The sequence below is a fragment of the Pongo abelii genome, chromosome 1 (assembly GCF_028885655.2).
Source record: "Pongo abelii isolate AG06213 chromosome 1, NHGRI_mPonAbe1-v2.0_pri, whole genome shotgun sequence".
NCBI classification, from domain to species: domain Eukaryota; kingdom Metazoa; phylum Chordata; class Mammalia; order Primates; family Hominidae; genus Pongo; species Pongo abelii.
The window spans coordinates 111,166,937-111,189,744 of NC_071985.2; the positions used below are offsets into that span (position 1 = coordinate 111,166,937).

The 22,808-nt window shown below is 40.5% G+C and overlaps 1 protein-coding gene, 1 non-coding gene and 1 pseudogene across 2 annotated transcripts in view; all 3 read left to right on the forward strand.

Moving 5' to 3' along the window:
- LOC100447686 (neuroblastoma breakpoint family member 12) overlaps positions 1 to 22,808 on the forward strand; it is a 2,265,351-nt gene that overhangs the window by 1,239,882 nt on the left and 1,002,661 nt on the right.
- LOC112130809 (U1 spliceosomal RNA) lies at positions 19,443 to 19,607 on the forward strand. The gene has a single exon (XR_002913017.2). It is a non-coding gene; the product is annotated as a U1 spliceosomal RNA (small nuclear RNA).
- Positions 20,840 to 22,680, forward strand: LOC100434595 (lupus La protein-like; annotated as a pseudogene).

Here is a 22,808-nt window from a genome sequence, read left to right on the forward strand (position 1 = left end):
TCTCTTGTTTTTCTTTCTTTCCTGAGCCCCTTGGAAAGAATACTTATGATTTATTTATATATATATACATATATATATATTTTTTTTTTTTTGAGATGGAGTCTTGCACTGTCGCCCAGGCTGGAGTGCAGTGGCGTGATCTCGGCTCACTGCAAGCTCTGCCTCCTGGGTTCATGCCATTCTCCTGCTTCAGCCTCCTGAGTAGCTGGGACTACAAGTGCCTGCCACCATGCCTGGCTAATTTTTGCATTTTTCATAGAGATGGGGTTTCACTGTGTTAGCCAGGATAGTCTTGATCTCCTGACCTCGTGATCCGCCTGTCTCAGCCTCCCAAAATGCTGGGATTACAGACATGGGCCACCGTGCCCAGCCTTCTATATTTCTCTTTTTTTCATTTTTTATTTGTAACCAACCAAACAAGCAGCAGTGAAATCATATTTCGTTGTAAAACTTTATTCCTGTCCTAGCCAAGGTGACCCAACAGCCTCTCATGACTGTTGAGAGTCCAGATTGGAGCCTTTTCTCTCCCTTCTTCCAAATGCTATTGAAAGAGTCTGAGGCTGGGCTGTAGTTCCCAGGTGGTCAATAGCAACTCATGTGGCCTTAGTTCAATCTTAGCCCTGTGGCATCACTGCTCCTCTGTTGTGAAAGGCAGAACTGGATGTGGATGTGGTCTGAGGCCCCTGCTGCTTCTCACATTCAGGGTTCTTCCCGTGGCCCTCCCACTGCTCCCTTAAAAGACTGGGACATGGAGTTGTAAGGGGGTGGGTTTCTCTGCAAAGGGTCCTCTCCTTCTGCAGCCCTCTGTTTCTGGGCATGCACGGTTGAGGCTAAGCACATCCTCACTGGGAGGTGTGAAAAGCAATCACTTTGCTCCAAACAGAGCTAATCAGGAAGAAAGGTACCGATGTTACCAGTTGCTAGTAGGGCATAGATGAGGTCCCTACATTCTGCACCCCAGGCTGACTGGAAGTTCTGGGGTATTTTCTTCTCACTTGTAGATGGCACCTGCCACTTCAGCCAGCCTGAGGCTCACCCTGCAGCTGGTCCTCCCAACAGGAGCTCAGTTTGCCCCTGGGTTATCACCACTTAGCAGTCCCTCCAGACTCAGCCAGACAGGACCAGACAAAGATTCTCATTTGATTTTTGTCTCTTTCTCCCCTACAGATACCAAATACTGCTTGCAGAATGAAAAGGATGAAAGGATGTCATCAAAGTAGTTTTTTCACTTGATGGAAAAGACTAAAACAGCAAAGCAAGTTCAAGATCAAACAAAACACCACAGGGATCCTTTGCTGAGAAGTGAACTTAAGACCATGAAATGCTGTTGATGATTTTAACCCACCAGGCTCCTTTGATTTGAGAAGCCACAGCCCTTCCCCCTCCAATTGTGATCAGTTGTGATCAGTACCTAAGGAGACCGATGCCCAGATGGATAAACAGCATTGAGAGGCCTTAGCCCTGCTCCTCTCAATTCCTATCCCATAGAGAACAGGAGTCAGGAGCCGCTGGCAGGAGACAACATGTCACCCAGGACTTTGCCAGTGCAGAATATGAACAATGCTATGTTCTTGCTAAGCGCTTAGCCTGAGTTTCATAGGAGGTAATCACCAGACAACTGCAGAATATAGAACACTGAGCAGGACAACTGACCTGTCTCCTTCACACAGTCCACGTCACCATGAGTCACACAACAAAAAAGAGAAGAGATATTTTGGATTCAAAAAGATTGAAAAGATAATGTAGCTACACTTCTTTAGTCATTTTGAACCCAAAGTATCTCATCTTTTTATTGTTGTCATTGATGATGGTGACATGGATTTGTTTGTAGAGGACAGGTCAGCTGTCTAGATCAATGGTCTACATTCTGAAGTTGTCTGAAAATGTCCTTATGATTAAATTCAGCCTAAACATTTTGCTGGGAACACTGCAGAGTCAATTCGGTAAGTTTCCTACCTCAGCCCATCTGTGGGCAGCGAAGGTCCAGTTTGTCTATCACCATTATCATGATATCAGGCCTGGTCAGTTGGTTAAGGAGGGGCCTAGGAGATCTTTCGCTGGTAAAGACTCCTTATTTATAATTCATTTGGAAAGTGGTTTGAAAAAGTATAAATATCCTGTATTCTAATGATCTTCCTCTGAACATTTTATCATCAATTAATCACCCCTGCCTGTGTCAATTATATTTTGTGGGCGGCAAGCCATCCAGGTGCCGAGGCAAGAGAACGAGGGCACGAGCTGTTCCAGTATAATAAAATATATGAAACAACAAGAGTTATACTAGAGCTAGATCATAGACATGATTATATATGAACATCATTAATCATTAGTTTGTAGCAATTACTCTTTATTCCAATATTATAATAATCCTCGCTCTATAATCATAACCTAGGAAAAACCAGGCCATACAGAGATAGGAGCTGAGGGGACACAGTGAGAAGTGACCAGAAGACAAGAGTGCGAGCCTTCTGTTATGCCCGGACAGGGCCACCAGAGGGCTCCTTGGTCTAGTGGTAACGCCAGCATCTGGGAAGACGCCCATTGCCAAGTGGACCGTGGTCTAGCGGTAGGCTCAGTGTCAAGGAAAAACACCCACTACTTAGTGTACCGGGTAAGGGAGTCTCCCTTTCCCCTGGGGAGTTTAGAGAAGACTCTACTCCTCCACCTCTTGTGGAGGGCTTGACGTCAGTCAGGCCCGCCCGCAGTTATCTGGAGGCCTAATCGTCTCCCTGTGATGCTGGGAGTGGTCATGCTCCTAGTCTGCCTTCATGTTCCATCCTGTACACCTGGCTCTGCCTTTTAGATAACAGTAGCAAAATTAGTGAAAGTACTAAAAGTCTCTGATATGCAGAAATAATGGCGTAAGCTGTCTCTCTCTCCCTCTCTCTCTCTCTGCCTTGGCTGCCAGGCAGGGAAGGGCCCCTTGTCCACTGGACACATGACCCACGTGACCTTACCTAACATTGGAGATGACTCACACTCTTTACCCTGCCCCTTTTGCTTCGTATCCAATAAATAACAGTGCAGCCAGACATTCGGGGCCATTACTGGTCTCCGCGACTTGGTGATAGTGGTCCCCCAGGCCCAGCTGCCTTTTCTTTTCTCTCTTTATCTTGTGTCTTTATTTCTACACTCTCTCATCTCCGCACATGGGGAGAGACCCACCGACCCTGTGGGGCTGATCCCTACAATATTTATGTTTGTACATTGGAAATTTTCTATCTCAATGATTAGTATATACTTGTTTTTGCTGGCATTCTGTCATAAAAAGAATAGTCCCTGCCCAAATTTTAACTTTCATCCAAAATTAATTTTAGTCTATTAATGTTAGAATGTTTAAGTTTTAAATCTGTTTAATTAAAACGTTTTTGCCTATCACTCTGGCCTACTGGATTTTTTACATATAATATTTTAAGCTTTTACTATAATGTTTGGTTTTGTTGGATAGAATATGGATTAACAAAAACATTCTTATTTCCATGTTTATATCTAAACTCTTCCATATTTTAGTCTATATTTACCATATGTAGTAAAGTGTATTTACTGTATTTCCTTGTCGATGTGATTTGTTTTCTTTGTGTGTTTGTGTTTGTGTGTGTGTGTCTGTGTGCGTATGTGCCTTTTGTTTATTTAGGAAAAGTTGTATAGCTTATGTTTAACAGTGCACTAAAAACATTTTGACATTACTTGTCCCCTTTTAACTTGACACACTTCTAGTATATGGTTTATAAATGTTAAATTATATCTTTCAACTTCAAATTTTTACCACTATGACAACCAAAGACATTATTTTCCTCTTCTTTGACCTCTTTACAGCGCCATTTTTTATAGTGTTAGTTCAACCTAAGCATATACCAGTGACAGCCTGTGTTTCCCACCTTGTCTCCACCTTGGCTTTTGGTTTAGATCCACAATTAGATATATTAATGCTCACGAGCTATGCAAAAGCGCGTGTCCTAGGCATTACTCGTTGAGAGGAATTCGTTCTTAACAGAGTCCTCATGAGGGAATCAGGTCTCGCTGATTTGCTTGCTTAATCACCTTTTCCCACTGCCTTGGTGTATGGATTGCATCACTGGATATAAGGTACTTGCCAAAAATGATTTTTCTTAAGATTTTAGGAAATATTGTCTTGCTTTGGGTACAGGTATGATGTGTGCTCTCATTCTGGGATTCTACTTTGTTCTACCAGGACCTCTAATTTCTGCCAGTTACTTCATTCATTTTCTTCACCACGAGTCTCCAGAGGATAATTCCTTTGTCCAGGCCTCTCCTTTCTTCTCCCTGCAATTTTGCCTTTCCAAGATTGGCACCTCTGGTCCTCTGCACTTCTTAATTTCAATTAGGAAGCCCCTAATTGGTTAAGTTTTAAAAGTTAGTTTGAAATTCAGCTATTATCCTATCCTAATTCTTTAAAGGCAGAACTTCAATAGTATAAAAAGGGAGACAGAATTATGTAGTAGAGCACCCCCATAATCACTGTCCAGCTTCAACAATTATCATTGAATAGCTGAACTTTTAAAACTACAAAACTTCCTACTTACCTATGTAATGTGTCTATACATATATATTAATATACATGTATGTATATGTATATGGCATGTACGTATGTGTGTATATATACATTTGGACATGAGATTATGGAGGCAGAAATTCCTAAGATGGAGAGGCGGATACCCAGGAAAGCATTTCCTTCTTATTAGGCCCTTTCCTTCTCCTCTGGCCTTTGGTTGATTGAATGAGGCCCACCCACCACAGGGAGGGCAATCTGCTTCACTTAGTCTGCCTATTCTGGTGTTAATGTCATCCAGAAACACCCTCCAGCACACACCCAGAATAACATTGAACCAAATGTCCTGGCACACTGGGGCTCAGTCACAGTGACCCACACAATTAACCATTACACAACTCCTTTGTGATATGTGTGATTTTCACATTTTTCTCCCAATCTGTAGCTTATCTTTTTATTCTATTAACAGTGTCTGGTGCTGACCAAGAATTTTTAATTTGTGTAAAGCTGAATTTTTCGATGTTTTCTTTAATAGTTTGTGTTGATGTGATAACTAAGAATACTTTGCCTAACTCCACATCATGAAGATTTTTTCATGTTTTCTACTGTAAGTTTTCTCGTTTTGCAGTTTACATTTAGCGCTATAATCAACTTTGAGTTACTTTTAGTGCAAGTATGGAGGTTTAAGTGGATTTTTTTCTTTTTTTGTTGTTTTCTCTTCAACTTTTGTTTTAATTTCAGAGGTACATGTGCAGGATGTACACGTAAATGTGTACCATGGTGGTTTGCTGCACAGATCATCCCATCGCCTAGCTATTAAGCCCAGCGTCTACTAGCTAGTCTTCCTAATGATTTCTTTCCCCCCAAGCCTGCCTCCCAACAGGTCCCAGTGTGTGTCGTTCCCCACCATGTGTCCATGTGTTCTCATCATTCAGCTCCCACTTATAAGTGAGAACATGTGGTGTTGTTTTTCTGTTCCTGTGTTAGTTTGCTGAGGATAATGGCTTCCAACTCCATCCATGTCCCTTTAAAGGACATGATCTCATTCCTTTTTATGGCTGCATAGTATTCTATAGTGTATATATATCACTTTTTCTTCATCCAGTCTGTCATTGATGGGCATTTAAGTTGATTCCATGTCTTTGCTATTTTGAATAGTGCTGCAATGGACATATGCCAGCATGTATCTTTATAACAGAATGACTTATATTCCTTTGGGTACATGCCCAGTAGTGGGATTACTGGTCAAATGGTATTTCTGCCTGTAGGTCTTTGTGGAATAGCCACACTGTCTTTCCCAGTGGTTAGATTAACTTACACTCCCACCAACAGTGTAAAAGCATTCCTTTTTCTATGCAACCTTGCCAACATCTGTTGTGGATTTTTTTCTATTTTTGCCTATGGATGTCAGAATTTGTTAACAGGACAATGCTTTCTCCCCTGAATTGTTTTGAACCATTGTCTGCCCATTGGTGGGGATGAGACTGGAGAGAGGACTGTCCTATCATTGGAGGGAAAGGGCTTGAAATAGGGCAGGTCTTATGGAAAAGAAAAGGAACACATATTTTTTCAATGAGGCAGAGGAAAGCCCCAAGCACAAGTGGGGTACTCCCTTCCCCCATATGTGGTACACTCACCTCTGCTCTCTCTGCCTCTCCTGCTGCACAAGCTTGGGTGTGCATGGACACTGAGGCCGAGTTGTGCCACTGGGCACATTTGGGCATTGACATCAAATGTGTGACATCAAATCCCAGAATCTCAAACAGGCAAGTGACAGGAAAACATGAGACCCAATGAAGAATGAAATAATTCAGTTGAAAATGACACACATGTTAGAAATAGCAGACAAGGACATTATAGCAGTTATTATAATTTTAATTAAGTGAAGAAGTGGGACATATTTTTTAATATCAAATTCCATAAGTGAAAACTGCAATTTACAGTCTGAAGTTTAAAAAAATACGCTTGATTAAACAATGCAGAAGAAAAGACTAATGAACTAGAAGGAGTAGTAGAAGAAACTAACACAAATGAAACACGCAGAGAAAAATGAATTGAAAACATAAAAAGCCCATCAATGGGAAGCTTAAACACCCTACTGTAGGGGTAAATGGAATCCCTGAGGGGAATGGAGTGGGTAACAGGGATAGAAAAATATTTGAAACACACTGGATGGAAGCTTTCTAAGCTTCATGAAAACCATAAACTGCAAATATCCCAGAAACATAATGTATCCTAAGGACAAGAAACATGAAGAAACCTACACTAAGGAACACCATACTCAAATTGATCAAAACCAGTGATGAAGAGAAAATCCTAAGAGGGCTAAAAGGGGAACAAATATGTTACATACTGAGGACTAAATGTAAGGATGGCATCTGATTTCTCATCAGAAACATTACAAACAAGAAGTTTGCAATACTTTTAAGTACTGAAAAAAAAAGTCAACCTAGAATTCTATACCCACTGAAAATCTCTTTCAAAAATGAAGATGAGGCTGGGTACAGTGGCTCACACCTGTAATCCCAGCACTTTGGGAGGCCGAGGCAGGCGGATCATGAGGTTAGGAGTTCGAGACCAGCCTGGCCCATATGGTGAAACGCTGTCTCTTCTAAAAATATAAAAATTAATCGGGTGTGGTGGTGGGCACCTGTAGTCTCAGCTACTCGGGAGGCTGAGGCAGAAGAATTGCTTGAAACCGGGAGTTGGAGGTTGCAGTGAGCTGAGATCAGGCCACTGCCCTCCAGCCTGGGTAACAGAGTGAGACTGCGTCTCAAAAAAAAAAAAAAGATGAGCAAAAATGGTTTGGAAAGAAAACAAATTATCTCAATTTATAGATGACATGATCCTATATAGAGAAAATACCAAACAATACACACACACACACACACACACACATTACTGGAGTTAATAAACTAATTCGGCAAACTTGTAGCACACAAGATAAACGGACAAAAACCAGTTGCTTTAGCAATGAAAAAAATTTTAAAGGAAAATTAATATATTTCATTTATAATAGCACCCATAAGAATAACACATGTAGGAATAAATTTAAGAAGGTGAAATACTTGTACACTGAAAACTACCTAACATTGCTTAAAGAGATTAAAGAAGAACTAAAAAAATGGAAAGACATCCTGTGTCCATGGTTGGAAGATTTAACATAGTTAAGATGGAAATGCAACTCAAAACAATCTACAGATTCAGTGTAATCTTATTCAAATTCCAGTGGCCTGTTTTTTCAGAAATTAAAAAAACAGAACTTTTTATTTGGAAGAAATTGCAAGTAGCTTCAAATAGCAAAAGGAATCTTAAAAAATACGATAAATAACTTATATTCCAAAGATCTTTTTTATTTTAATTTTTTAAATTTGTTTTTGAAATGGAGTCTCACTCTGTCATCCATGCTGGAGTGCAGTGGTGTGATCTCTGTTCATTGTAACCTCCGTCTCCCAGGTTAAAATGACTCCCTTGCCTCAGACTCCTGAGTTGCTGGGACCACAGGCATCCACCAGCACTCCCGGCTAATTCTTTGCATTTTTAGTGGAGACTAATGGGTTTCACCACATTTGCCAGTCTGGTCTTGGACTCCTGACTTCAAGTGATCCACTCACCTCAGCCTCCTAAAGTGCTGAGATTACAGGCCTGAGCCACCACACCTGGCCTCCAAAGAGCTTGTATTGCTCTCAGCAATATTGCGTAGTCTTCAGTGTACAGGTGTTCACATCTTTTGCTATGTAGTTCATATTTTTTGATGGTATTTTTAATGTTTGTTTAAAGGAATCTTTTAAGAATTTTTATTAAAATGCTATATTATTAAAATCTACAATATGATGGTTTGATATACATATACATAATGAACTAATGGCTACAGTCAGGCTAATTAGCATATCCACCTTCTCACATAGTTCCTTTTTTAGTGTAGTGAGAACACTTATGATCTACTCTTTCAGCAATCTTCAAGTATACAATACAGCATTAACAATAGTTCTCATGCTGTACATTAGATCTCTAAAACTCATTCTGTAACCAAAAGCAGGTCAGTAGCTCACCACATGTAGAGTCCAATTAAGTTTGAGGCCCGCTACAAAAAAAGTGAATTTATTTCCAAAGGTAGCTTGGGGGAAGAAGCACAAAACCTCTCTGTTTAAATGTGTCACTTCACCTTTGGAGCAAAAAGTGGATATTTTTGTTAGGTAAATGCGGAAGTGAGCAAGGACAGGGGGTATCCCTTCTCCCAGGCAGTTATCCACTGGGCAGCCAAGGTGGTGCCTTTCTGGTCAGAAGTAAGTTGTAAAAGTGGCCAAGTGGGCCTGCTTTCGACATGCCCTCCTAGTGGGTGTAAGTTCTGAGGTGACCCTTCATTCACCATCGGCAGACACTTAGGCTGTTTTCATGTCTTGACTACTGTGAAGAATGCTGTGATAAACACGGGGGTGCAAATAGCTCTTTGAGATACTGACTTCATTTCCTTTGATTATATGCCCAGAAGTTGGATTGCTGGGTTGTTTGGTAGTCCTGTTTGTAATGTTTTGAGGAGTCTCCACAGTGTTTTCCATAATGGCTGCGCCAATTTACATTCCCACCAACAATATACAAGAGTTCCCGTTTCTCCACACCCTTGCTAACACTTACTTGTTTTTCTGATAATAACCACCCCGATGGCTGTGAGGTGCTATCTCATTGTGGTTTTGATCTGCGTTTCCCTGAGGATTACTGATGTTGAGCACCTTTTCATATACTTGTTGGCTATTTTGTATGTGTTCCTTGGACAAATGTCTATTCAGATCCTTTGCCCATATTTTAATCAGGTTATTTGTTGTTTTGGCTATTGAATTTTGTGAGTTCTGTATATATTTCGGATATTAACCCCTTACCCTATTGATGGGTTGCAAATATTTTCTCCCATTCCATAGGTTGCCTTTTCTTTTCTTTTCTTTTTTTTTATTGTTTCCTTTGCTGTTCAGAAGCTTAGTTTGATGCAATCCCACTTGCCTAGTTCTGCTTTTATTTCCTGTACTTTTGGTGCCGTACGCAAAAGAATCATTTCCAAGACCAATGTCAAAGAGCTTTTTCTCTATGGTTTCTTCTAGGAATGTTAATGTTTCACATCTTACACTGAAGTTTTGAAAGGAGGCTGGGCGTGGTGGCTCACGCCTGTAATCCCAGAACTTAGGGAGGCCGAAGTGGGTGGATCACCTGAGGTAAGGAGTTTGAGACTAGCCTGGCCAACATGGTGAAACCCGTCTCTACTAAAAATGCAAGAATTTGCTGGGTCTGGTGGCCCAAGCCTGTATTCCCAGCTACTCAGGAGCCTGAGGCAGGAGAATCACTTGAACCTGGGAGGCAGAGGTTGCAGTGAGCCGAGATCACACCACTGCAACCCAGTCTGGTGACAGAGTGAGACTCCATCTTAAAAAAAAAAAAAAAAAAAAAAAGTTGTGAGAGGAAAAGAAATCTCAATACTCCAAACTCACTATGCTAAAAGAAAAAGTCAAGCTGGGAACTGGGCCATGCAAACCTGCCTCCCATTTTATTCCTAAATAGAATAGGTAAAATAAAAATAATAAAAATAGTAAGTGGAATAGAATAGAATACAAATATAAAGCTACATAACTTTCTCACAATTTGCTCACAAGGACATTCCTTGTGGGCCCCAAGATCTTTACTCTAAAACAGTTCTGTTAAATTTCAACCTGACAATGTAAATTGATAGCTTCTCTTCATAGGTACAGGACAAAGGAAAACACTCAGTCATCCCCTTGCTCACCTGGACAAATACATATGTAATTGCTTTCTCTGTCCTATGTTTACATTATCCTATGTAAAAATGCAGATTCACTGAGCGAGACAAATACTAAGTGATTGTGTATTTACACCCACCCCCTACATGTAAACAGCTGATCAAAGACTCAAAAGAATTGCAACCAGATGCAACAACTTGCCTCATATCTACCCACACCCTTTAAAAAATGTCTTCCTCTTTCCCCACTACCTGCCATTTTCCCACTAAATATTGAGGTCCCCAGACCCTCTTTGGGTAAAAAGTGGACCACGGTTTTTCCTGTGGATCTATGTTCTTTTCTGGGCACATCCTTAATCTTGGTAAATAACCCTCCTAAAATAATGGAGACTTGCCTTGATCATTTTTTTTTATTTACAAAGTTTTAATCCATTTCAAGTTAATTATGTATTTCAGTTGCAAATTCCCATTTACAGTGGGACCACCACTAATAGTGAGGGTGATAATGTGGTATGTCCAAATAATATATGTTTCTTTGTCTATTTCTATACTCAGGGTGTTAGCAGTTGGCTGCTGGTCTAGCTGTAATGAAAAAATAGGAGATCCAACAAATCATAAAAGTGTAGGGTCCCTGGCTTAAGCTTAGATAATACCAGCCCACCCTTTGGATTCTGCTCGAGCTCAGAATCTCTCTTGGTGTTGCAGGAGGCTAGGTAGTTTCCCTGTCCTTCCCTTGTGGGGAGTATGTCTAAATTTCAGATCCAGACACCTTATCTCAGCCACAGCAAAACAAACACACATACAAACACAACTCCACTGTTTTCATGTTTGTAAAAATGTTTACAAACCTGTGCAATGCCTCCAATCTGCTCTGGACTCCCAAGATGTGTGTTTACTGAGTTATTGAGATGCCTGTCCTCCTTTCCATCCACCCTAGGAGGAGACCCTGTAGGAGCTCAACTTAGATCACCTGAGATCCCTATTAGCCCATCTGTATAATCCTTCCCTGCTTTTGCTGCTGTGTTTTTCTTCCAAAGATTCTTCTGAGAAGAACTATCCTTGGGCAACTGGAGCCACTTTATACCCAGGTCCCAAAGAATGGGACATATCTGGGAGTAAGGGACCCACACATCCCATTCATCTCTGCCAAGGCACTTAGCCAATCACTAACAGGTGCAGGAGTATGAAATCTGTTTCCTGGGCTAGGGGAGGATAACTCTTAAACTTCACTTACCACCAAGTTCCTCGCCAATATCTGGACAAAACTCCCCCAGGGGACTTTGCCTAAGATCACACATACACAGCAATCAACTCAAAATGGATCACAGACCTAAATGATAGACCTAAAATATATAATTTCAAGAGAAATCCATAGGAGAAAATCTTTGTGACTTTGAGTTAAGCAAAGAGTCCTAAGACACTATAGAAAAAACATAAGCCATAAGAGAAAAATATTAGTTGGATTTTATTACAATTTAAAAATTCTGTGCTTCAAAAGACACTATTTAGAGAAAAATAAATAAGCCACAGACTAGGAGCAAATATTTGTAATTAAATATGTAATAAAAAACACTTCTATTCACAATACCTAAAGAAGTTTTTCAACTTAATATAAAGCAACACAATTGACCAGGTGCGGTGACTCATGCTTGTAATGCCAGCACTTTGGGAGGCCGAGGTGGGTGGATCATCTGAGCTCAGGAGTTGAAGACCAGTCTGGGCAACCTAGTGAAACCCCGTCTCTACCAAAAATACAGAAAATTAGCCTGATATTGTGGCAGGCATCTGTAGTCTCAGCAACTAGGGAAGCTGAGGTGGGAGGATCACTTGAACCTGGGAGGTGGAGGTTTCAGTGAACTGAGATCGTGCCACTGCACTCCAGCCTGGGTGACAGAGTGAGACTCTGTCTCAGATAATAATAATAATAATAATAATAATAATAATAATAATAATAAGAAGAAGAAGAAGAAGAAGAAGAAGAAGAAGAAGAAGAAAGAAGCAGCAGCAGCAGCAGCAGCAGCAGCAGCCAGGTGCAGTGGCTCACACCTGTATTCCCAGCACTTTGGGAGGCTGAGGTGGGTGGATCACCTGAGGTCAGGAGTTCAAGACCTGACTTGATTACAGTGGCGCAATTTTGGCTCACTGCAACCTCTGCCTCCTGGATTCAAGCGATTCTCCTGCCTCAGCCTCCCAAGTAGCTGGAACTACAGGCACGTGCCACCATGCCTGGCTAATTTTTATATTTTTAGTAGAGACAGCATTTTGCCATGTTGGCCAGGCTGGTCTTGAACTCCTGACCTCAGGTGATCTGCCCACCTCGGCCTCCCAAAGTGCTGGGATTACAGGAGTGAGCCACCGTGCCCAGCTGATTGGTGAGATTTTGATGCACCTATGTCCTCAGCAGTATACTCTAAACCCAAATTTTAGTCTTTTATCCCCCCCCTTTCCACCCTTTCCCCCTGAGTCCCCAAAGTCCATTGTGTCATTCTTATGTTTTTGCCTCCTCATAGCTTAGCTCCCACTTACAAGTCAGAACATACGATGTTTTGTTTTTCATTCCTGAGTTACTTCACTTAGAATAATAGTCTCCAATCCCCTCCAGGTTGCTGTGAATGCCATTAATTCATTCCTTCTTATGGCTGAGTAGTATTCCATCATATATATATATATATATATATATATATATGTATTTAAACCACAGTTTCTTTATCCACTCGTTGATTTATGGCATTTGGGTTGGTTCCCCATTTTTGCAATTGTGAATTGTGCTGCTATAAACACGTGTGAGCAAATATCTTTTTCATTGAATGACTTCTTTTCCTCTGGGTAGATACCCTGTAGTAGGATTACTGGATCAAATGGTAGTTCTGGCCGGGTGCGGTGGTTCACGCCTGTAATCCCAGCACTTTGGGAGGCTGAGACGGCGGATCAGGAGGTCAGGAGATGGAGACCATCCTGGCTAATATGGTGAAACCCCATCTCTACTAAAAATACAAAAAAATTTGCCGGGCGTGGTGGCGGGCGCCTGCAGTCCCAGCTACTCGGGAGGCTGAGGCAGGAGAATGATGTGAACCTGGGAGGCGGAGCTTGCAGTGAGCGGAGATTGCGCCACGTCACTCCAGCCTGAGCAACAGAGCGAAACTCTGTCTCCAAAAAAAAAAAAAGTAGTTCTACTATTAGTTCTTCAGGGAATCTCCACACTGTTTTCCATAGTGGTTGTACTACTTTACATTCCCACCATTAGTGTAGAAGTGTTCCCTTTTCGCTGCATCCACGCCAACATCTATTGTTTTTTGATTTTTTGATTATGGCCACTCTTGCAGAAGTAAGGTGGTATTGCATTGTAGTGTTGAGTTGCATGGAAATGCAAATTAAAACAACAATAAGATACCACTTTACACCCACTAATGTGGCTATGTTAAAAAAATACAGAGAACATCAACTGTTACTGAGAAGGTGGAGAAAATGGAATCCTCATATATTGCTGGGAAGAATGTAAAATGATACAACCGCTTTGGAATCCAGTTTGACAGTGTTTTAAAAAATTAAACAGAAGCTTGCCATGCTACTCAGCTATTCCACACCTAGAAATCTATCCAAGATAAATGAAAATATAGGTGCACAGAAAACTTCTTTGGAAATGTTCATGGCAGTATTATTCATAATAGCAAAAACTAGCTCCAACTCAAACGTCCACCACTGGTAGATAGATAAATAAAATGTGGCATTATCTGTACAATGTAATTCTATTTAGCAATAAGAAGGAAAAAATCTGACACCCGCTACAGTGTGGATGAATCTTAAAGCATTATGCTAAGTGAAACAAGTTAGTCACAAAAGACTACATATTGTTTCATGGCATTTATATGAAAAAGATAAATTTGTAGACAGAAAACATAAATTGTTGGATGAGGTTAGAGGAGGGAGTAGGATTTGCTACAGTGGCAGTGGAAAAATTTGGGAAGGTAAAGGACATGTTCTAAAAGTGGATTATGGTACAGGTTGAGAAACTCCGTACAATTGAATCACGTACTTACAATGGGTAAAATTTTTGTACGTAAATTTAATTGAAAAGAAAAAGGTAAGGACAAGACAGCCCTAAATCAAAGGGTTGTGGTGTCCTCTGATCCTGTGATGAACATTGCATATTGAGATGCAACAATCTGGAATGAGAGCAAATGGTTACTTAGAAGGTGACTCCTGATGTCACATGCTTGAGGAAGGGATTCATTGCCTGTACCTTCAGCCTCTGACCCTGGCAGTTCCCCTGGAATCTAGAGCGTCGATGCGGTGAGTGAAGGTACCCTTTGCCGTCCAGGGAGTGCAAGGTGAGCAGTGGCATCATGTAAAGATCTGGGAAAATGAGTTTGCTGGGAGAAGCTTCATGAACACCCTGGGTGATGAAAGGAGGAAATCATGAGGAGGAAGTGAGGGCTGCAGGATGAAGTGGCTGCTTGAAACATAAAAGCTGCTCAAAAGTCTTTATAGGTTATGAGTAGGTTCTGTTCCTAAGTGAGCTCAAACCAGCAACCTTTTGGTTAACAGAAGGCACCACAGAGAAGAATTACTGTGAATTTATATGCTAATATTATGGAATGACAACATACTCCCTACCCCCAAAACTATGTCATTTATTTTAATTTTTACCTTTGTTATTTACTTTCTTCCTAGTTGGAAATTAATTTGTTCTTTTGTAGTTTCTTAAAGTAAAGCTGAGGTCACAGATTTGAAAGCATTTTTTTCATTTTTTTGGCTATTTTATTTTATTTTTTATTTTATTTCCAGAGGTTTTGGGGGAACAGGTGGTATTTGGTTACATGAGTAAGTTCTTTTGTGGTGATTTGTGAGATTTTGGTGTTTCCATCACTGGAGCCCTATACGCTGATTTTTTTTTTTTTCATTTTTAATATAGACCTTTAATGCTATAAATCCCCCTTCCTCATTTTGATATATTGTGTTTTCACTTTTATTCTTTTCAAAAAAATTTCTAATTTTGCTGTTGATTTAGTCTTTGATACATGGGTAATTTATAAGTATTTTCCTCATTTTCCATATATTTGTTGGAATTTTGCAAAAGTCTTCCTTCTGTTGATTTCTAACTGAATTCCATTGTTATCAAAGAACACATCTTTATGACTTGAATTCTTTTAAATCTTTTGAGCCTTGTTTTGTGGCCCAAAATATAGTCTGTCTTGGTCAATGGTGCATGTGCATTTGAGTAAAATATGTCTTATGCTCTTTTGGGGTGCAGTGTTCTACAAACATTATTCAGGTCAAGTTGGTTAATAGTGTTGTTGATGTCTGCTATAACCTTGTTAATTTTCTGTCTGTTTTATCAATTAATGAGAGGGGCATTGGAAACTCTGACAATATGGTGAATTATCTATTTTTCCTTCAGTTCTATTAGTTTTTGCATTATGTACTTTCAAGTTCTGTCATGGTGAGGGGGTGATTATTATGTCTTCTTGACAAATTAATTCCTTTATTATTATGAAATCACCCTATTTATCCCTGGAAATATGGTTTGCTCTGAAATCTACTTCATCTGATATTCATATAGCAGCTTCTTTTTCCTTTTGACTATGTTTAGCATAGTATATCTTTTTCCATCTTTTTATTTTATACATTTGTATTTTCATTTATACAGTGCATTTCTTCTAAGCAGCACATAGTTAATCTTCTTTTTATCCAACACGACAATCTCTGCATTTTAATTGGTGTTTTTAGACCCTTTACATCTAATTTAATTATTGAAAGGGCTAGGTTTGAGTTTTACCTTGCTCTTAATTTTCAATTTGTCCATTTTGTCTTTTATTTTTCTGCCATCTTTTGTATTAAACTAGTATTTTTATTATTCCATTTCAACTGATTTGTTTATTACCCATTTCTGTTTTGTTATTTTAGTGGTTGCTTTAGGGATTATATTATATATTTTCTAGTTAACACTATCTACCTTGTAGTTATATTATGCCACTTCAAATATAGAATTAGGCTGGGCACAGTGGCTCAGACCTGTAATCCCAGCACTTTGAGAGGTGAGGCAGAAGGGTTGCTTGAGCCTAGGAGTTCAACAGCAGCCTGGGCAACATGGTGAGACCCTATCACTACAAAAAATTGGAAAATTAGCCAGGTGTGGTAGTGCATGCCTGCAATCCCAGATACTTGGGAGGCTGAGATGGGAGGATCACTGGAGCCCAGGAGGTCAAGGCTGCAGTGAGCTACATTCATGTCACTATGCTCCAGCCTGGGAGACAGAGCAAGACCCTGTTTCAAAAAAACAAAGAAAGAAAGATGGAGTAAGAGCCTTAGAGTATTATATCTCTCTATCTCCCTTCCTGGCCTGTGTGCTATTGTTACAAGAATTTTATTTTATATATTTTTTAATTTTTTTGAGACAGAGTCTTGCTCTGTCACCCAGGCTGGAGTGCAGTGGTGCATTCTTAGCTCACTGCAACCTCTGCCTCCTGGGTTTGATCAATTCTTTTGCCTCAACCTCCTGAGTAGCTGGGATTACAGGCATGCACCACCATGCCCAGTTAATTTTTGTATTTCTGGTAGAGACAGGGTTTCACCATGTTGGCCAAGCTGGTCTGGAACTCCTTGTCTCAAGAGATCTGCCCACCTTGGCCTCCCAAATTGCTGGGACTACAGGCCTGAGCCACCATGCCCAGCCAAGAATTTTATTTTTATGTCACAAATTCCACAATCCTTTGTTGGATGCACAGTTTGTGAAGATTTTCTCAAACTCTGTGGGTTTTCTGTTTACTCTGCTGATGATTTCTTTTACTGGGTAGAAGCTTTTAAATTTAGTTAAGTCCCATCTACTTATCTACGTTTTTGTTGCATTTGCTTTTGGGTTCTTGGTCATGAAGTCTTTGCCTAAGCCAATGTCTAGAAGGGTTTTTCCAATGTTATCTTCTAGAATTTTTATAATTTTATAATTTTTATAATTTCAGGTCTTAGATTTAAGTCTTTGACTATCTTGAGTTGGTTTTTGTATAAGGTGAGAGATGAGGATCCAGTTTCATTCTTCTACATATGGCTTGCCAATTTTCCCAGTACTATTTGTTGAATAGAGTATATTTTCCCCATTTTATGTTTTTGTTTGCTTTGTGGATAATCAGTTGCTGTAAGTATTTGGCTTCATTTCTGGGTTCTCTATTCTGTTTCATTGGTCTATGCACCTATATTTATACCAGTACCATGCTGTTTTGGTGACTATGACCTTATAATATAGTTTGAAGTCAGATAATGTGATGCCTCCAGATTTGTTCTTTTTGCTTAATCTTGCTTTGGCTATGTGGCCTCTTTTTGGGTTGCATTTGAATTTTAGAAATCTACAAGAAACTCAAACAAATCTGCAAGAAGAAAACAAATAATTCTGTCAAAAAGTGCGCTAAGAACATGAATAGACAATTCTCAAAAGAAGATATGTACAAGTGGCCAACAAACATGTGAAAAAACATGCTCAACATCACTAACTATCAATCAGGGTAATGCAAATCAAAACCACAATGCAATACCACCTTACTCCAGCTCATCTGGTCTTGTGGCTCCCACCCAGGAACTGACCCAGCTCAAGAGGATGCTTTAGCTCCCTATGAGTTCATCTCCCACCTGACCAATCAGAAGTCCCAACTCACTGGCCCCCACCCACCAAATTATCCTTGAAAACTCCTGTCCCAGAATGCTCGGGAAGACTGAGTAATAATAAATCTCTGGTCTCCCACACAGCTGGCTCTGCATAAATAACTTTATTGGAATTCCCCTGTCTTGATAAATTGGCTGTCTAGGCAGCAGACAAGGTGAACCCATCAGGCGGTTACACTCCCTCAAAACCCACTGCACACTTTATGATTCAGTTTATATGAAAGTAATGGGCAGGAAAAAACTCACCTGATAGTTTTGGAATCTGTGGAGTATTGTCAGAGTTTGGGGTTGTATTCTACAGATTAAAATTAATCAGTTAAGCACCTCCAATAAAATTTTCCCCAAATATTTTTTGCCAAATTTGGATGACTTTTTTCTGTCTTTGCACAATATAAAGTGCTAACATGAGGTAAGTGCTAAGGTCTAGAGAAGGCCGTGGAAGAGATGACAAACTCCAGCACCATGCCTGAGTGTCCAGTGTGCTCTGCTGAGGCAGCATATTTTTGTACATTGCTGTATTTGCAAAAACCCTACAAGATTCATGAAATTGGACAACCATCTTTATAACACTACTAGCGGTAAAACAACTAAGGATAGCTGGTTTGCAGTCGTCTGAGCAACCTCTCTAGTTTCATAGATATGGTTTCTCTCTGATATTGAACGGCTTCCAATTTCAAGTAGAATGCTACATCACAAGAATAACGATGTGAAAAGAACTGGTTTCTTTTGTAATCCCAAACGTTCTAGTCAGTGTATTAAAAGCCATTATTTGAAGAAGGGTGCACAGGCTCCAGCTGCCCGCCAAAGAGGTCCTCAGCAACACAGGCTAAGAACCCGCTTCTGGCCGGGCGTAGTGGCTCACGCCTGTAATCCCAGCACTTGCGGAGGCCGGGGCGGGCGGATCACCTGAGGTCAGGAGTTCGAGATCAGCTTGGCCAAAGTGGTGAAACCCCGTCTCTACTAAAAATACAAAAATTAGCCGGGCTGTAATCTCAGCTACTCGGAAGCCTGAGGCAGAAAAATCGCCTCAACCCGAGAAGGGAGGTTGTAGTGAGCGGAGATCGTGCTACTGCACTCCAGCCTGGGCGACAGGGCGAGACTCCGGTTCAAAACAAAAAAAACAAAACAAAACAAAAATCAAAACCCTCTTCCTTGGGGGAGACCAGCTGCGCGGAAGGGAGGAAAAGGAAGGAGAGGCAAACGTCACTTCTCCCGCAGGCTCTGGCAGCATGTTGTTCGGCTGAGTGGCGGAGGGTGGGATGGAAAAGCTGACCGGGACGGGGAAGGCGCTGTCGGTGACATCACGGATAAGGCGACTTCTATGTAGATGAGGCAGCGCAGGGGCTGCTGCTTCGCCACCGGCTGCTTCGCTACGAAGGAGTTCCCGTGCTGTGGGAGCGAGTCCAGGACCGCTGGTTGGACCTGAGACTCCCAGCTGTGTGTCAGGGCTAGGAGGGCTCGAGGGTGCGCGGGGCAAGTGACCGTGCGTGTAAAAGGTGAGGCGTATAAGGCCATGGCGGGGCGGAAGTGTGGAAACTCATATTTACCTAACAGCAGAGATACCGTAATCTCGAAGATGTTTTTTGTCAGGGCGAGGCTTATTCATTGCAATCTGAACGGGCTGTTCTATGCGATTTCCCCAAATGTGAGAAGCTCGACTGCATGATTTGTGGTAGTGGGAGAGTGCGTTCGCGCTTTCCCCTCTCTTTTTTTTTTTTTGGCAGTGTGGAAGGATGGATTGCACGCAGTGATTATTCTCAGTTTCTACCGTGTTATAACCTGGACGGCATCCCAAGTGTTTTTCCTTGTAGTTAGGAGGCTATGAAATAGAAAGTAACGCGTTGTTGTCCTCGCCGCCGGAGAAATTATAAGGTCAGCCGTGGTGAGATTGTTTAACATAAGCTAACTAGCGCGATGGCACCAGAGCGCTTTCCTTTCTGCCTGGGGCTGCTTTTAGCAGAGATTGGCCCATGGTCTCCAGTCTCCTGGGTTCTCACGCTCTGTGAAAATCTTCGTGTTTTTCCGCAAGCTCTAGAGTTAGCTTTAACAGCCTCTGCTTCTAACCGCAGCCCCACAGGAGTTTATAGGATTTCTGTGCTGGCGGGGAATGTGTTCTCACCTCATAGAGCCAGGTAGAAACTGTACGCAGACGGGCTCTGTTCTTTGGGATGAAAGCACGGCCTTTGGGGCTCTGTGACCCCCTTCGGTTGTAGACATAACACGCTTACTTTGTGGATGGGAACGGCTCTGCCCGCGCCCAGGTGCCCTTGCACATGTTCACCGAGGCCCGCAGGTCGGAACCGCAGTCTCACCTGTCACCAGAATGCGCTGCGGTCTACTACAACTACCCGAACTACCCAGCAATAAAATGGGACACATTAAAAAACCCGAGATAGCATGGATAATCTCAAAAACACTATGCTGAGTGATGAAAAGAGTGCATCCTATGCGGCGCCATCAAGGTGAATTTCTAGAACAGGTAAAACTAACCTGTATAGTGACAGAAACTACATCATTGATTGCTGGAGTCAGGGAAAGCGGGGACTGACTTCAAAGCGCACAAGAGGACCTTTTAGAATAATAGACGTGTCATCAAACTTGAAATGGATGCATTGTACCTAGTCAACTCACACCTTAATCAACTTAATTGTAAAAAGTAATAAGAATTAAGGGCGGTGCAAGATGTGCTTTGTTAAACAGGTGCTTGAAGGCAGCATGCTCTTTAAGAGTCATCACCACTCCCTAATCTCAAGTACCCAGGGGCACAAACACTGCAGAAGGCCGCAGGGACCTCTGCCTAGGAAAACCAGAGACCTTTGTTCATGTGTTTATCTCCCGACCTTCTCTCCACTATTATCCTATGACCCTGCCATATCCCCCTCTCCGAGAAACACCCAAGAATGATCAATAAATACTTCATAAATTAAAAAAAAAAAGAGATAAAAAAAAAAAGTAATAAGAAAACCACTCCAGGAGTCGTTGCTGTTGCTGTTTGTGAGCCTGTGGCACGGCTCCGTGGGACTGGAACTTTAAAGATAGCCATAGTGGCTGAAAATGATGATAATGAAAAGATGGCTGCCCTGGAGGCCAAAATCTGTCATCAAATTGAGTATTATTTTGGAGACTTCAATTTGCCACGGGACAAGTTTTTAAGGGAACAGATAAAACTGGACGAAGGCTGGGTATCTTTGGAGATAATGATAAAATTCAACAGGTTGAACCGTCTAACAACAGACTTTAATGTAATTGTGGAAGCATTGAGCAAATCCAAGGCAGAACTTATGAAAATCAGTGAAGATAAAACTAAAATCAGAAGGTCTCCAAGCAAGCCCCTACCTGAAGTGACTGATGAGTATAAAAATGATGTAAAGAAACAGATCTGTTTATATTAAAGGCTTCCAAACTGATGCAATTCTTGATGACATAAAAGAATGATTAGAAGATAAAGGTCAAGTACTAAATATTCAGATGAGAAGAACATTGCATAAAATATTTAAGGGATCAATTTTTGTTGTGTTTGATAGCATTGAATCTGTTAAGAAGTCGTAGAGACCCCGGCCAGAAGTACAGGCACAGGCCTGCTAATACTTTTCAAGGACGATTACTTTGCCAATAATAATAATAATAATAATAATAATAATAATAATAATAATAAATAAAGAAGAAGAAAGAAAACAAAATAAAGTGGAAGCTAAATTAAGAGCTAAACAAGAGCAAGAAGCAAATCAAAAGTTAGAAGAAGATGCTGAAATGAAATCTCTAGAAGAGAAGATTGGATGCTTGCTGAAGTTTTCAGGTGATTTAGATGATCAGATCTGTAGAAAAGATTTACACATCGTTTTCTCAAATCATGGTGAAATAAAATGGATAGACTTCATCAGAGGAGCAAAAGAGGGGCTAATTCTATTTAAAGAAAAAGACAAGGAAGCATTGGGTAAAGCCAGAGACGCAAATAATGGTAATCTACAATTACAGAACAAGGAAGTGACTTGGGAAGTACTAGAAGGAGAGGTGGAAAAAGAAGCACTGAAAAAAATAACAGAAGACCAACAAGAATCCCTAAACCTATGGAAGTCCAAAGGACACAGATTTAAAGGAAAAGGAAAGGGTAATAAAGCTGCCCATCCTGGGTGTGGTAAAGAAAAAGTACAGTTTCAGGGCAAGAAAATGAAATTTGCTAATGATGATGAACATGATGAAAATGGTGCAACTGGACCTATGAAAAGATCAGGAGAAGAAACAGACAAAGAAGAACCTGTGTCCAAACAACAGAAAAGAGAAAATGGTGCTGGAGACCAGTAGTTTAGTAAACCAATCTTTTATTCATTTTAAATAGGTTTTAAACTACTTTTGTTTATGGGGGCTTTTAAAAGGAAAACCGAATTAGGTTCACTTCAATGTCCACCTGTGAGAAAGGAAAAGTTTTTTTGTTGTTTAACTTGTATTTTTTTGTTATCCAAATGAGAATTTTTTTGAATGCATAGTTCTTTTTGTGTTATTTCAGGTGATTCAAATATCAGAAGGAAGATTCTTCCACTAAATTGCCTCTGTAATATGAGAATATATTAGTACAAACTAATAAAATATATACTATATGAAAAGAGAAAAAAAAACTCCAAATCTTAATGTCTTCTACCTAATTTAGTGTATGTTTAGCCTTAGAAAGTTGTCTCTTTGTGATTGAGAGTTCAGGAATTCCTTGATTTCTGTTTCTGTCTCTTTGTCTTCAGTTAAATTCATGCACTATTAAATGGAATATTTGTAAAATAGAGTCTAAGCTCAATTTTATGAAAGTATATATATACTTATATATAATATATATAAACTATATATATGTATATATATACTTTTGTAAGTATATAACATATATATGACAGACTAAGAAGAGAAGGGCATATGTATTTA